At 36.4% G+C, this 13,563-nt stretch overlaps 1 long non-coding RNA gene across 1 annotated transcript in view; it reads left to right on the top strand.

The window, feature by feature from the left end:
- Positions 1 to 13,563, top strand: part of LOC309794313 — a 199,110-nt gene that overhangs the window by 141,884 nt on the left and 43,663 nt on the right. The window contains exon 3 of the long non-coding RNA XR_014292027.1: positions 7,869 to 7,917. This is a non-coding gene — a long non-coding RNA (uncharacterized lncRNA). The remainder of the gene's footprint in view (positions 1 to 7,868; positions 7,918 to 13,563) is intronic.

The following is a 13,563-nucleotide window of genomic DNA, read 5'->3' as shown; positions in this document are numbered from 1 at the left end:
CGTATTCGGATTCCCTTGAATGTTATTTGTTGCTTTTCCCTTGCTGCTTTTAATATTTTTTCTTTGTATTTAATTTTTGATAGTTTGATTAATATGTGTCTTGGTGTTTTTCTCCTAGGATTTATCTGGTATCCGTATTTATCGTCAGAGATGTATTGGTGATTAGAGCATTGTACATGTGGTAGCCTCTCCAAGTATGAGATCCTCTTGTATTGGACATGAAATCAGGTCCTTTCTACCTTGTCAGACTGGCTTCTGTTCAGGATTTCCAAGCTGCTATAATTCTGAGTCATTCTCATCTCTGCTCTTCTCCAGTCCTTCTGAAAATTTTGAACCAGGTACTAATCTAGGTCCATGGATTTCAGTAGTAAAAAGCAGTCAAAAATGTCTGGCTTCATGGAGTTTATACTGATCTTCCTAAAGCTGGGCCACGTGCAGCAGCAACTTCTTCCAGCCGCTCTTCCATAAAGCCCCCAATATGATTTTGTTCCCTCAATTCTGAGATTAGCTCCTTTTTGGCTTAGTGGCCTCTTGTGATGACTTCTACTCAATCAAAATGCATGATATTGCCCTGCCAGTATGCTGTATATCCTGACCTGTATTCTGCTAAAAGAATTGACGCCAAGAGTGGCCTATAATAGTTATGTACATGTAATTGTAGGTTAAGCACAGAAAATCTTCTCCTAGTGGGCATAAATTACTTCAGGCCAATAAATTTGAAAATGTAGCTGAAATGGACAGTTTCCCATTTTAGAAAAATAAAAACTTTAAAAAATTGACTCAAGAGCCATTAGAAAATATAAATAGAACTGTAATTCTATAAGAAATTAATATATCCATAACTTTTTAAGAAATTAAATTTTTTGTTCACTAGAAGGTATGATAAACAGTGAAAATACAATCCAGACCCTGGGAAATGATTTTGATACCATGTCATAAGGGCGAAAATGATCATACCCTATGGAGAGCAAATCCACTTCTAGGTAGTACCTTAAGGAAACTCTCATATATACGTGGGGAGACATGTACAAGAATATTTGTTACATCACTCTAAGAGTGAATAGTTGCAAACAAACTGTCCATCAAAAAGAGAATAAATAAATGTCCTGTGATCAGTTAATGTAAAAGTGTATTATATACCCAGTTAATAAATGAACTAGAGCCATTTGCAGCAACATGAGCAAATATGGTAAGCAGTGTAGAGCACAGTAAGCCAAAATATAATGTGTACATTGGGGTGTCATTAATATAAAGTTTTAAAATGTAGAGATAGTGGTATATGTAATAAAAGTAGAGAAACATGCCTAAGAATTTACGATAGCCATTACCTCTACCAGGGGAAGGGGGCGGGATGGAGAGAACTGCACAGGTACTTCAGTTTTATCTTTAATGTTTTATTACTTCAGCTGGGTGCTAGTTAAATTTCTCGTAACTTTTTTGGAAGCATTAAATGTTGTATTAAAGAAAGGTATATAAGGTACGATACCAATTTTAATGTCCTTATATTACAAGAAGGGCTATAAGATGATACCGAACTATTATATTAAAAGGCATTACACAATCACCATAAGAATAGTCAAAAGAACAGGTATTGTACGGTTTTAGATAAAATAGCAATGCTTCTCTGTTAGCGTGATAAAAGAAAATTTCATGGAGATGGAGGCATTTGATATTGATAAAATTCTGATAGATTTGTTTTTAAGGTTATATTTTGTCCTTTTCCCTTTATTATATATTTAGTGAAATCCCTATGGCATATCTGCAAAGACAGTTGGCAAAGCATGGGGTGTGTTTTAAGGTAGGGCAATTAGATTAATTTGAGAGGGTTAATGGATTTGTGAAGCAAGAAGTGAACAGTAAGGATATAACAAGTAGTTAGGAATAAGATTGTGATAAGTTTTGAATGTCTGGTGTAGAAATTTAGACCTTATTCTTTAAGACATTGTTTTTCAATTTTTTGTTTTTAACCATGATTCACAGGATACATTTACATTGTGACTCAAAACACATGACTAGGAAAAGAAGTTTCACAAAATATTATGTACCCTTTGAAAACATTGTTCTTAGCAAATGGAAAGCAATTGAATGCCTTCAAATAGCAATGTGAGATGCAAAAAATTAAAAATAAGCCAAACATGTGTCTGACTATAGTCTGCAGTCTATTTTAAAGTGAAAAGATTCTGGGTATAGGGAGATCTGATAAGAAGCTGTTGCGTTAGGCTAGACATGATGGCCTTGTCAATTGAAAAAACAGTTGAGAGAATTGTGAAGGAAGAATTAGCAGAACCTGTGACTTTGGAAGTCCTGAAAGAGCTTTTACTACCAAGTGTCAGAACCTTTAACAAAAATGGAAGAATGTGGCATCTGGCCTTTGTCCTAAGGTGTTCACATTCTCATGACACATTGTAAAGGTACAGATTGTGACCCTGATTTGAGGTTGGTGGTCTGCCTTTATGTTAAAGAAAATGCAAATGATAGAAGAAAAATACTGAAAGCATTAGGGCATTTAAAGGTACTTGGAGTCCTAATATGAAGTTAACGTTGGAAACAAGTAATTTGGGAATTAGTGGCGTCATGGAAATTGAAAACTAATGAGGTTAAATAGACTGCAGATAGACACTTAGTCACTGATTAAGTAAGGGCAAATAAAGCAGTAAGTGTAAACTGGATGGGAATTGGGTTATGGTATTTAAAATAACCTGCACTTTGGAGTGAAAAACAGAAATAAAAGATGGTGAAGCATTCTTCTAATTTAATATGAAATAAAAGTTAAAAACAGAATTTCTGAGAGAAAAGAGAGAACGACCCAAGTGTCAGTTACAGAACTGAGTCTGAAGCAGTTTGCAGAGGGGAAATTTTATAACAGCATACTGATGATTTTCTTTCTTAATATTGCAGAAAGATAAGAATAAAAAGGAAAAAGTGATATTACTTTTAACACCATTTCTTATTTCACTTATAAGGAATATGATAAAACACTTGTTTGTCAAAAGGGAAACTACAATTTTTAATAGACTGGATTTTATTTGGGGCTACATTGACATCTTTAAGATGATGCTTCTTGGGTTTTTTTGTTTGGTTGGGATTTTTTGTTTGTTTGTTTGTTTTTACTTCTTACTTTCTACCCCCTGCTCTGCCCCCATGAAGCAGATCACTTTTTTAAATTAAATTTTTAATTTTGAGATAATTGTAGATTCACATGCAGTTGCAAGAGATAATATAAAGGGATCCCATATACCCTTTATTCAGTTCTCCTCAATGGTCATATCTTGCAAAACTACAGTACTATATCACAACCAGGATGTTGACATTGATACAGTCAAGATACAAAACATTTCCATGACTGCAAGCATTTCTCATGCTGCTTTTTATAGCTACACGTACCTCCTGTCTCCAGCTTTCCTTATCCCCTGGCAACTACTAATCTGTTCTCCATTTCTATAATTTTGTCACATCAAGAATGTTATATAAATGGAATAGACAGTATATAATCTTTAGGATTGGCTTTTTCTTTACTCAGCATTATTCTTTCGAGGTTCATCCAGGTTTTTTTGCATGTATCAGTTGTTCTTTCCATTTTATTGCTGAGTGGTATTCAGCAGTGTGGATGTTCCACAGTTTAACTATTTACCCTTTGAAGAACATCAGGGTTGTTTTGTTTTGAGCTGTTTCTGAATAAAGCTGCTTGTATTAGTTTCCTGTGGCTACCATAACAAATTACCACAAACTTGGGCTTAAAACACTGGAAATTTATTCTCTCACATTTCTCTGAGGCCCAGAGTCCAAAATCTGGCAGGACCCTACTCTCTTTGAGAGTCCTGGGGGAGAATCCATTCTTTGCCTCTTAACAGTTTATCTGGCTTCCTTGTAGCTCTGTCACTCCAGTTCCTGCCTCTATCTTCATATCGACTTCCTCTGTCCTATCTGTCAACTGTCCCCTTTGTGTCTCTTATAAGGACACTTGTGTTTAGATTTACGGCCCACAGATAATCCAGAATGGTCTCTTCATATCAAGATCCTTCATTATATCTCAAAAAACCCCTTTTCCAAATAAGGTAACATTCACAGGTTCCAGGAATTAGGACATGAACATATCTCTTGGGGAGCCATTGTTCAACCCAGCACACTGTTCTAAACACTCAGGTACCCGATTTTGTTTGAAAGTAAGCCTTGGGCTTCCCTGGTGGCGCAGTGGTTGAGAGTCCGCCTGCCGATGCAGGGGACACGGGTTCGTGCCCCTATCCCGGAAGATCCCACATGCCGCGGAGCGGCTGGGCCCGCGAGCCATGGCCGCGGAGCCTGTGTGTCCGGAGCCTGTGCTCCGCAACGGGAGAGGCCACAGCAGTGAGAGGCCCGCGTACAGCAAAAAAAAAAAAAAAAAAGAAAGTAAGCCTTCATTTCACTGTGATAAACGCCCTGGAATGCAGTTGCTAGGTTGTATGGTAATTGCTTGTTCAGTTTTTTTTTTTCTTTTAGAAAATGCCAGGGTACTTTCCAGAATTGCTTTACCATTTTACATTCCCACCAGCAGTATATGAGAGATTCATTTTCTCTGCATCCTGAGCAGCAATTGATGATGTTGCTATTTTTTATTTTAGACATTCTGATAGGTATATAGTGATGTCTTATTGTGGTTTTACTTTGTATTTCCTTAATGGCTAATAGCTAATGATGCTGAACATCTTTTCATGTGTTTATCTGCCATCTATATATCTTCTTTGGGGAAATGTCTCTGCATGTCTGTTGCCTGTGTTCTAATTGGATTGTGTGCTTTTTTTCACTGTTGAGTTTTAAGCATTTTTTATATAGTCTAGATACTAATTCTTTGTCAGATTTTCCTTTCCAATGCATATGCTGTTTATTTCCTTTTCTTGCCTTATTGCACTGGCTAGAACTTCCAGCCATGTTAAATTAGAGCAATGAGAACAGACATCCTTCTCTTGTTTCCAGTCTTAGAAGGAAAACATTCAGTCTGTGACCATTAAGTATAATATTAGGTGTAGGGTTTTTTTTTTTACAGATGCTCTAAATTCCCCTCTCTTTTTGTCGTTCTGAAATTTTGTCATGAATAGGTATTAAATTTTGTCAAATGCTGTTTTATTGCATCAGTTGATATGATCATGTGATTTAGCCTTTGAATTTTGAATATTTAACCAGTCTCTATCCCTGTAATAAATCCCACTTGGTCATGGTTTCTAATTCTTTTGGTATATTGTGAATTGTATTTGATAATTTTTGTTAAGCATTTTTGCATCTATGTTAATAAGAGATATTGGTCTGTAGTTCCCTCCCCCCTCCTCTCTGTCTTTCTTTCTCTCCTTCTTTCTTTTCTTTCTTTCCTTCCTTCCTTCCTTTTCTCTTTTTGGTACTGTCATTGTCTGGTTTTGGTATCAGGGTAATGCTAGCTTCATAAAATGAGATAGAAAATGTTCCCTCTTCTTCTGTTTCCTGGAATAGATTGTGTAGAGGTGGTGTTAATTCCTCCTTAAACATTTGGTAGCATTCTTCAGGGAAACTGTCTGGGCCTGGGGATTTCTTCTTTGGTGGTTTTTAAAATTATAAATTCAATTTATTTAATACTCACAAGGGTATTCAAGTTATCTCTTTCACACTGAGTGATTTTTGGTGGCTTAGGATTTTTTGGAATTAGTCCATTTAATCTAAGTTGTCAAATTTATATGTGTAGAGTTGTCTGCAGCTTTTTTTCATTATTCTTTTGATGTTTGAAGGGTCCAAAGTGGTATTCTCTGTTTTATTCCTGATATTGGTAATTACTATGTTTGTCAACTTTATCGATGTTTTAAAAACCCAGTTTGTTTCATTGATTTTCTCTATTGTTTATCTGTTTTCAATTTCATTGACTTCCTATCTACTCTTTATTATTTCCTTCCTTCTGCTTGTTTTAGGTTTATTTTTATCTTCTCTTTCTAAGTTCTTGAGATTGAGCTTAGATTACTGATTTGAGAATTTTGTTCTTTTCTAGTGTATATGGTTAGTAGTATAAATTTATTGCATTCCATTTACTATACCAAAAACTATCTATATCTATATAATTTTTAAAATTTGCAACAACAATAAAAAACTTAAAGTATATATAGAGGAATAAATCTACATAAGGAGGTACATAATCTTTATAGTCAATGATAAACCTTATTAAAATTTAAAAATCTGAATAAATGGTCAGAGAAACTATGTTCATTAATAGGAAGACTAAATATCATAAATATAATAGTTTCCCCAAAACTAGCCCTAGTCATTGCAATGGGATTCAAATACTGTGCATTTGAATTGAGTATTTCATACTCATCAGATTGACAAAAAAATAAGATTACAAATATTTATAAGCACAGATATGGAGAAATAACCTCAAAAACTACAGGTGTCAGCAATAAATAGGTGCAGTCACTTTGAGGAGCAGTTTGGCAATATCTAGAAAAGTTGAAGATGCTCATATGTACGTTTACAAAACTCTCATATATGCCCACAAAGAAAGTTAAAATTAATGTTCATTGCTATGTTGTTAATAATAATGAAAAATTGGGAAAACCTGATTGTCCATCAATAAGAGAATGGAAGAATGAATTTGGAAATATTCATTCAGTGGCATACATATAGCACTTAAAATATATGAACTAGAGCTACATGTATCATTAGGAATAAAACTTCAAAATACAATGTTAAGCATGAAAATATTGCAGACTATGTACAGCATGATATCATCAGTATAACTTCTAAAACATGCAGAGTATGATGGATGTCAGATTCAGGGTGCAGTTTACATCTGGGGAGACAAGAAGAGAGGGAAATGAGGTGAGGAAGTGTTCCCCATCAGGCTTAAACTATAACTGTAATGTTCTATCTCCTTAAAAATATTAAGCAAATATGGAAACATGTTAAATTTAACAAAACTAGTTGATGGCCATCCAGGTATTTAATGCCATTATTCTTTTTACTTCTTTGTATGCTTGAAATATTTGATTTTTTAAAAAATTTTTTGTTTATTTATTTCTTTTGTCTGCATCGGGACTTCATTGCTGCACATGGGCTTTCTCTAGTTGCCACGAGCGGGGGCTACTCTTCGTTGCGGTGCACGGGCTTCTCATTGCAGTGGTTTCTCTTGTTGCGGAGCACAGGCTCTAGGCATGCGGGCTTCAGTGATTGTGGCTCATGGGCTCTAGAGCACAGGCTCAGTAGTTGTGGCACACGGGCTTAGCTGCTCCACAGCATGTGGGCTCTTCCCGGACCAGGGATCCAACCGGTGTCCCCTGCATTGGCAGGCGGATTCTTAACCACCGCTCCACCAGGGAAGCCCTATTTGATAACTTCTTAAAAAGAAAACGAAAACAGGGACTTCCCTGGTGGCACAGCAGTTAGGAATCCGCCTGCCAGTGCAGGGGACACGGGTTCGAACCCTAGTCCAGGAAGATCCCACATGAGCGGAGCAACTAAGCCCATGTGCCACAACTACTGAGTCTGCACTCTGGAGCCCATGAGCCACAACTACTGAGCCCTTGTGCCACAACTACTGAAGCCCGCACGCCTAGAGCCCATGCTCCACAACAAGAGAAGAGTAGCCCCCACTCACCTCTTCTGCTGTTCATCTCTCTTTATCTTTATCTTTTGCTGTTCATATCTCTTTATCTATCTAGCAGGAAACATTTCTTTATTTCAACTGATCCCTTTTCTAAGTCAAAGGGCACACACAGACACACACACACACACACACACACAGACATGAGAGACTTAAAGCAAATCTCTGTGCCTATAAAAACCCTCAAAGGGGCTTTTTTTTTTTTCCTAAAAAGTGAGAGGTAATATTTTCAGGATCCTCCAGTAGAAACCAGTTCTCTTTTCCCTTTTATCTCTAGCCTTCCTCACATAGAAAACTCTCTCTGTTGAAGTTCACTACCAGGACAGGTATGTGAGTCATGTGTTTGTGATCTATTCAAAGAGCTACTAATTTGATAATATATAAGCTTTAACCATATACACAAAAAATCCTTTGTTAATTCCTATAGGAGAGGATCAGACCCATTTAATGTAATATATTACATAGGATGTGATTCTATGAGGATTCTACCTGATTCATCTTAAAATTGAAAGACTTTGTTATTCTATGACATGGTTTTCCAAGCCAGCACAATAAGGTAGCAGGACAAATTTTCAATTGGCAATCATATTTAGTAAAGCCCTATAGATTCTGTTATCACCAATAGACAGATCTATGTTATTTATGGTAGGTGGTGATAAGTGTTATAGAGAAAAATAAATGTAGGTAAAGGAAATAGAGAGTACCATGGGCAGGGAGAGATTGCTCTTCTCTAATGGGTGATCAGGAATGATACCAGAAATAAGAAAGAGAGAGAGACTTGTGACTCTGAGGAAAGAATATTTCAGCTAGAGGGAGCAGCAGTTATAGGGCTCAGAAAGTGAGAGTGTACCTGACACGTTCCAGGAACAACGGAGAGACCACTGGAAGCTGGAGTAGAGTGAAGGAGATGAAGACTAGTAAGAAATGAGGTCAGAGGAGTGCAGGTGGGGGTGTGGTCATATCAAGTAGGGCCCAGTAAGTCAAGGTAAGTACTTTGGCTTTGACTTCAAATGAGACAGGAGGCCACTGACGGATTTTGATCAAAGAAGGGACCTTTGGCTGTGGAGAAAAGAAGATGCCTGTAAGTCAGTCTTCCTTTATAAATTTATAAATGTTACAACAACAACAATAATAATAATAGTTAATATTTATGTTCTAATAAATATTAACTATACTGTATTTTTTCAAATATTCATGTATTTAATTCTTACCACAACACTATGAAATAGGTCATAATTATCTCCCATTTTCCTAATGAGGAAAGTGAAACAAACACAAAGGGGTTCAGTAAATCGCCCAAGGCCACACAGCCACTAAATGGCATAGCTTGGATTCCAACCCAGGCAGTCTGACTTCATTGCTTCCACTCTTAATTAACAAAAATACCATACTGCCTCTTGTACTTCAGGGTGGTACTATGAGGAATGTGTGGGTGTGTATATCTTAAAAATGTTAAAAATCCACCAAGTACATAAAACCAAAGAAGTAATGGAAAGAATAGAATTGTAATAGAAATAAATTATGTAGGTAGTTTTAGGTGTAGAGGATGGCACTTGTGGTAGATCACTGACTTGAGGGGGAAGATGGCTTGTAAAAGATACATGTATGTGAAAAGAATTTTATATTGAAGGAATAAATTTTCTGTAAATGTTTAATTAAAAGGCTAACTTAAAGGATAGTAAAGAATTAATCTAAGTGGCAATATTTTGGCCAGTGAGGATTGCTGCTGGATAAATTTAAATTTGAATAAAATCAGCAAGTATCATAAAAAAACTAAAGAACTAAAAGTTTTTCTGTTATTCTGTAGAAGACTGATCTCTGACATGCCACAATATGTCCTGAAAGTACCCACTTCAGTTATTCTTTACCTATTTGCTAGATTAAACTGGGTTTCAAGATCAGTTCCATTTGAAAGGAAAATGTTTCTAGTGGTGGTTTAAGACACTTTTTTTCCTATTCGGTATTTAAACTGAGTCATCCAATTTGAAACTATTGTGTCACATTTTCCACCTTTCATTCTCCTCAAGAGGCAAGAGTCAGGAGAAACACAAATTATGAACATTAGTGGCAAAGTGTGTGGTTACAAGAATCAATAAACCACAGGATCCTTCAGATTCTGAAACAGTTTTTTTTTTTAAAAAGCAGGTGAGGCCACTATGTGGAGTCCACAAAGAGTGATTATCTAAAGGTGGTACTCAGAGTGTGAGAACCAGCCTATAATTAAAGCTTCCTTATCCCATTATAACTCCTTCTTTTACGTAGACATCCTGAGAGAACCTATAACCTTGACTGACTCTGAATGTTTTACAGAATTTATGTTTTACAAAATAACAATGCCGTTTAGTAAAGAAATTAGCACATACTGTGTAGTACTTAAACTGTTATTGCAACAGTGTTAAACAGTCTTGCATGCAGATTAAAGAAAACCTCCATTCTCAGATTTTAAGACTTTAAACCAGTTCACTCTAATCTCTCCAGTCTCCTGTGATGATATAAAGCATCACAGCCTCGAAAAACTTGTTTAGGATTTGTATTTTGAATTTTTATTAAAAGTCTTTCTTGCTCCTGGTCTGATTTTTTAACTTTATTTTAATTTCTTCCATATTTAATTGTATAACTCAGACTGATAAACTTTTCTTGCCAGCTCTTTAATTGGTCCTTTAATTGAACAGATATAGGCTGTACTCTGTGAATTCTAGATTAGCCGAACAAAAGAGAAAACTAGGAAAACCATGACAGTGGTACCAGTTTTAACATGTCCCTTGTCCTCATTTCTTCAATTCCAGCTTTTATCCACTTAAATTGAGTGGTGTTAGCTTAGATGGAGCCTTCATAATATAAATAGATTCGAAAAGCAGAGGACTTTTACATTGTTTCAGGAATGAGACAGAAAATATGACAGATAGGAAACAGCAAAAATAGAGATGAACTACAACCCAATAAAAAAATGGGCAGTCTGGAGGGGTGGGATAGGGAGGGTGGGAGGGAGATGCAAAAGGGAGGGGATATGGGAACATATGCATATGTATAAATGATTAAATTTGTTATAAAGCAAAAAATAAAAAAATAAAATTAAAAAAAAAAAAATGGGCAGAAGACCTAAATAGACATTTCTCCAAAGAAGGCATAGAGATGGCCAAGAGGCACATGAAGAGATGCTCAACACCACTAATTGTTAGAGAAATAAATCTCAAAACTACAGTGAGATATCACCTCACACCCCTTAGAATGGGCATCATCAGAAAATCTACAAGCAGTAAATGCTGGAGAGGGTGTGGAGAAAAGGGAACCCTCTTGCACTGTTGGTGGGAATGTAAATTGATGCAGCCACTATGGAGAACAGTATGGAGGTTCCTTAAAAAACTAAAAATAGGGGGCTTGCCTGGTGGCTCAGTCGTTGAGAGTCCGCCTGCCAATGCAGGGGACACGGGTTTGTGCCCTGGTCCAGGAAGATCCCACTGGCCGCGGAGCGGCTGGGCCCATGAGCCATGGCCGCTGAGCCTGCGCATCCGGAGCCTGTGCTCCGCAATGGGAGAGGCCGCAACAGTGAGAGGCCCACATACCGCAAAAAAAAAAACCCAAAAAACAAAAAACTAAAAATAGGGACTTTCCTGGTGGTGCAGCGGTTAAGAATCCGCCTGCCAATGCAGGGGACACGGGTTCGAGCCCTGGTCCGGGAAGATCCCACATGCCGCGGAGCAACTAAGCCCGTGAGCCACAACTACTGAGCCCGCACGCCTAGAGCCCATGCTCTGCAACAAGAGAAGCCGCCACAATGAGAAGCCCACGCACTGCAATGAAGAGTAGCCCCTGCTCACCGCAACTAGAGAAAAGTCGCGCACACCAACAAAGACCCAATGCAGCCAAATAAATAATTTAAAAATTAAATAATTAAAAACAACAAAAAAAGTAAAAATAGAATTACCAAATGACCCAGCAATCCCACTACTGGGCATATACCCAGAGAAAACCATAATTCAAAAAGACATATGCACCTCAGTGTTCATTGCAGCACTATTTACGATAGCCAGGACATGGAAGCAACCTAAATGTCCATCGACAGATGAATGGATAAAGAAGATGTGGTACGTATATACAATGGAATATTACTCAACCATAAAAAGGAACGTAATTGGGTCATTTGTAGAGACATGGGTGGACCTAGAGACTGTCTTACAGAGTGAAGTAAGTCAGAAAGAGAAAAACAAATGTGTATTAACGCATATATGTGGAATCTAGAAAAATGGTACAGATGAACTGGTTTGCAAGGCAGAAATAGGAACACAGATGTAGGGAATAAATGTATGGACACCAAGGAGGGAAAGGAGGGGTGGGATGAATTGGGAGAATGGGATTAACATATATACATTAATATGTATAAAATAGATAACTAATGAGAAACTGCTGTATAGCACAGGGAACTCTACTTCGCTGTACAGTAGAAGCTAACACAACATTGTAAAGCAACTATACCCCAATTAAAAAGATAAAATAAAATGTTGCATTTCATTATTTAAAAAAAAGAAAAATAGAGATGAACTAGTTTGAAAAGACAAGGTCTTCTGGACTAAAGAAAAGAGGGATGTCAATGGGGGCAAATTGAAGGAGGTCTTTCAATTTGATAACAGTAGGTATACTTGTTCTTGTGTGTATTTAAGATGAGCAGGCCTTTAGCTTGCCTATGCAAAGCTGACATTTACTGAGCACCTACTATGTGCCCAACAGTACTTTACTTGTCTCAACTTACTTAATCCTCATAACAACTCTATGAGGTCATTACCATTATTTCTTCCATTTTATAGGTGAGTAACTGAGGCATAGAGAATGTAAGTAACCTAACCAGTGTTATGTGCCTTGTGAGTGGTGGTGCCAAGTTGCAAACTCAGATAGTCTAGCACCAGAGCCTGTGCCCTTTACCTCTATGCTAAATCAGCTCTAAGATAGCAATTCTGTACTTCATTGCTATACAACAAATTTAAAAGTATTTTTTGCACAAGTCTTAATTTGTCATATATCAGAGGGGAGGATAGTTTCAATGTAGAGATGTGTCAAGATACTGGACCTACCAAACATGTAACAGAAGCTTTCTGAATTGGGAACCATAGTATAGTGTCACATCTCATTGGTTGAGAAAGAGAGGGGAATTTCATTTCATACATTCAAAATTTTTCCTAATCTTTTTGCTCGTTTTGTAGTGATCAAGCTATAGAAGCTATTTTCTAAATTTATCTTTAAATTTAGAAATTTAAAGATACTTTAAATTTTTTATATATTTTATACTTTTAATATATTTTATACTTTTTACAAAAAGTATAAATCCTTTTATAATACTACATAGAATGAAAAAATATGCACAGATGAAATTAATAGGAAATACTAACTATGAAACTGTCTACTATAAAGAAAATGTGAGAATGAATACTTTGAAGATTATCTAATTTCAACGAAATTTAAATGTTAGTAAATGGTTATACTTCTTGGTGTGGCTACAAGTGATTTTGCACCTTCTTTGTGCTTTTCTTGAATTCGAAAATTTCTTTCATTAACTTGTTTTCCCCATTATAACAGAAGTCATTTTTTTAAAGCTTCATGAATTTGAATAAGGAAATTTAATTAAAGATTATTCTGTAATTAATTTGTAATTTTTTAAAGTGGCTGAGTTAGCTTACTGCATTATAAACTCATTGAGAGCAGAGAATATAAGTTCTCCTTCTTTTAATTTCCCACAATACCTTTTCTTGCAGATGGTACCAGGCTAATATGTAATCGTTGACCAAAAAAAATCCTTACTGCGAATGCTTAAATTCACCAGAGGGAGAAGTAAAATGAAATTTAGAAAATTTAGATGAATCTTCAAAAGCTGGTATAATAGAAGCAAGTGCTAGGGGATAGGGAGTCATGAAACTTAGGGAACTTAGAGCAGAGTAAGAAAAACTCATAAGTATCAGAGTTCCTTGTGCCATCGTGTACTG

This window comes from Mesoplodon mirus (assembly GCF_964341445.2).
Source record: "Mesoplodon mirus genome assembly, chromosome: 19".
Classification (NCBI taxonomy): Eukaryota; Metazoa; Chordata; class Mammalia; order Artiodactyla; family Ziphiidae; genus Mesoplodon; species Mesoplodon mirus.
The sequence above is the reverse complement of the archived record's forward strand: the minus strand, read 5'-3'. Positions and strand labels throughout refer to the sequence as shown.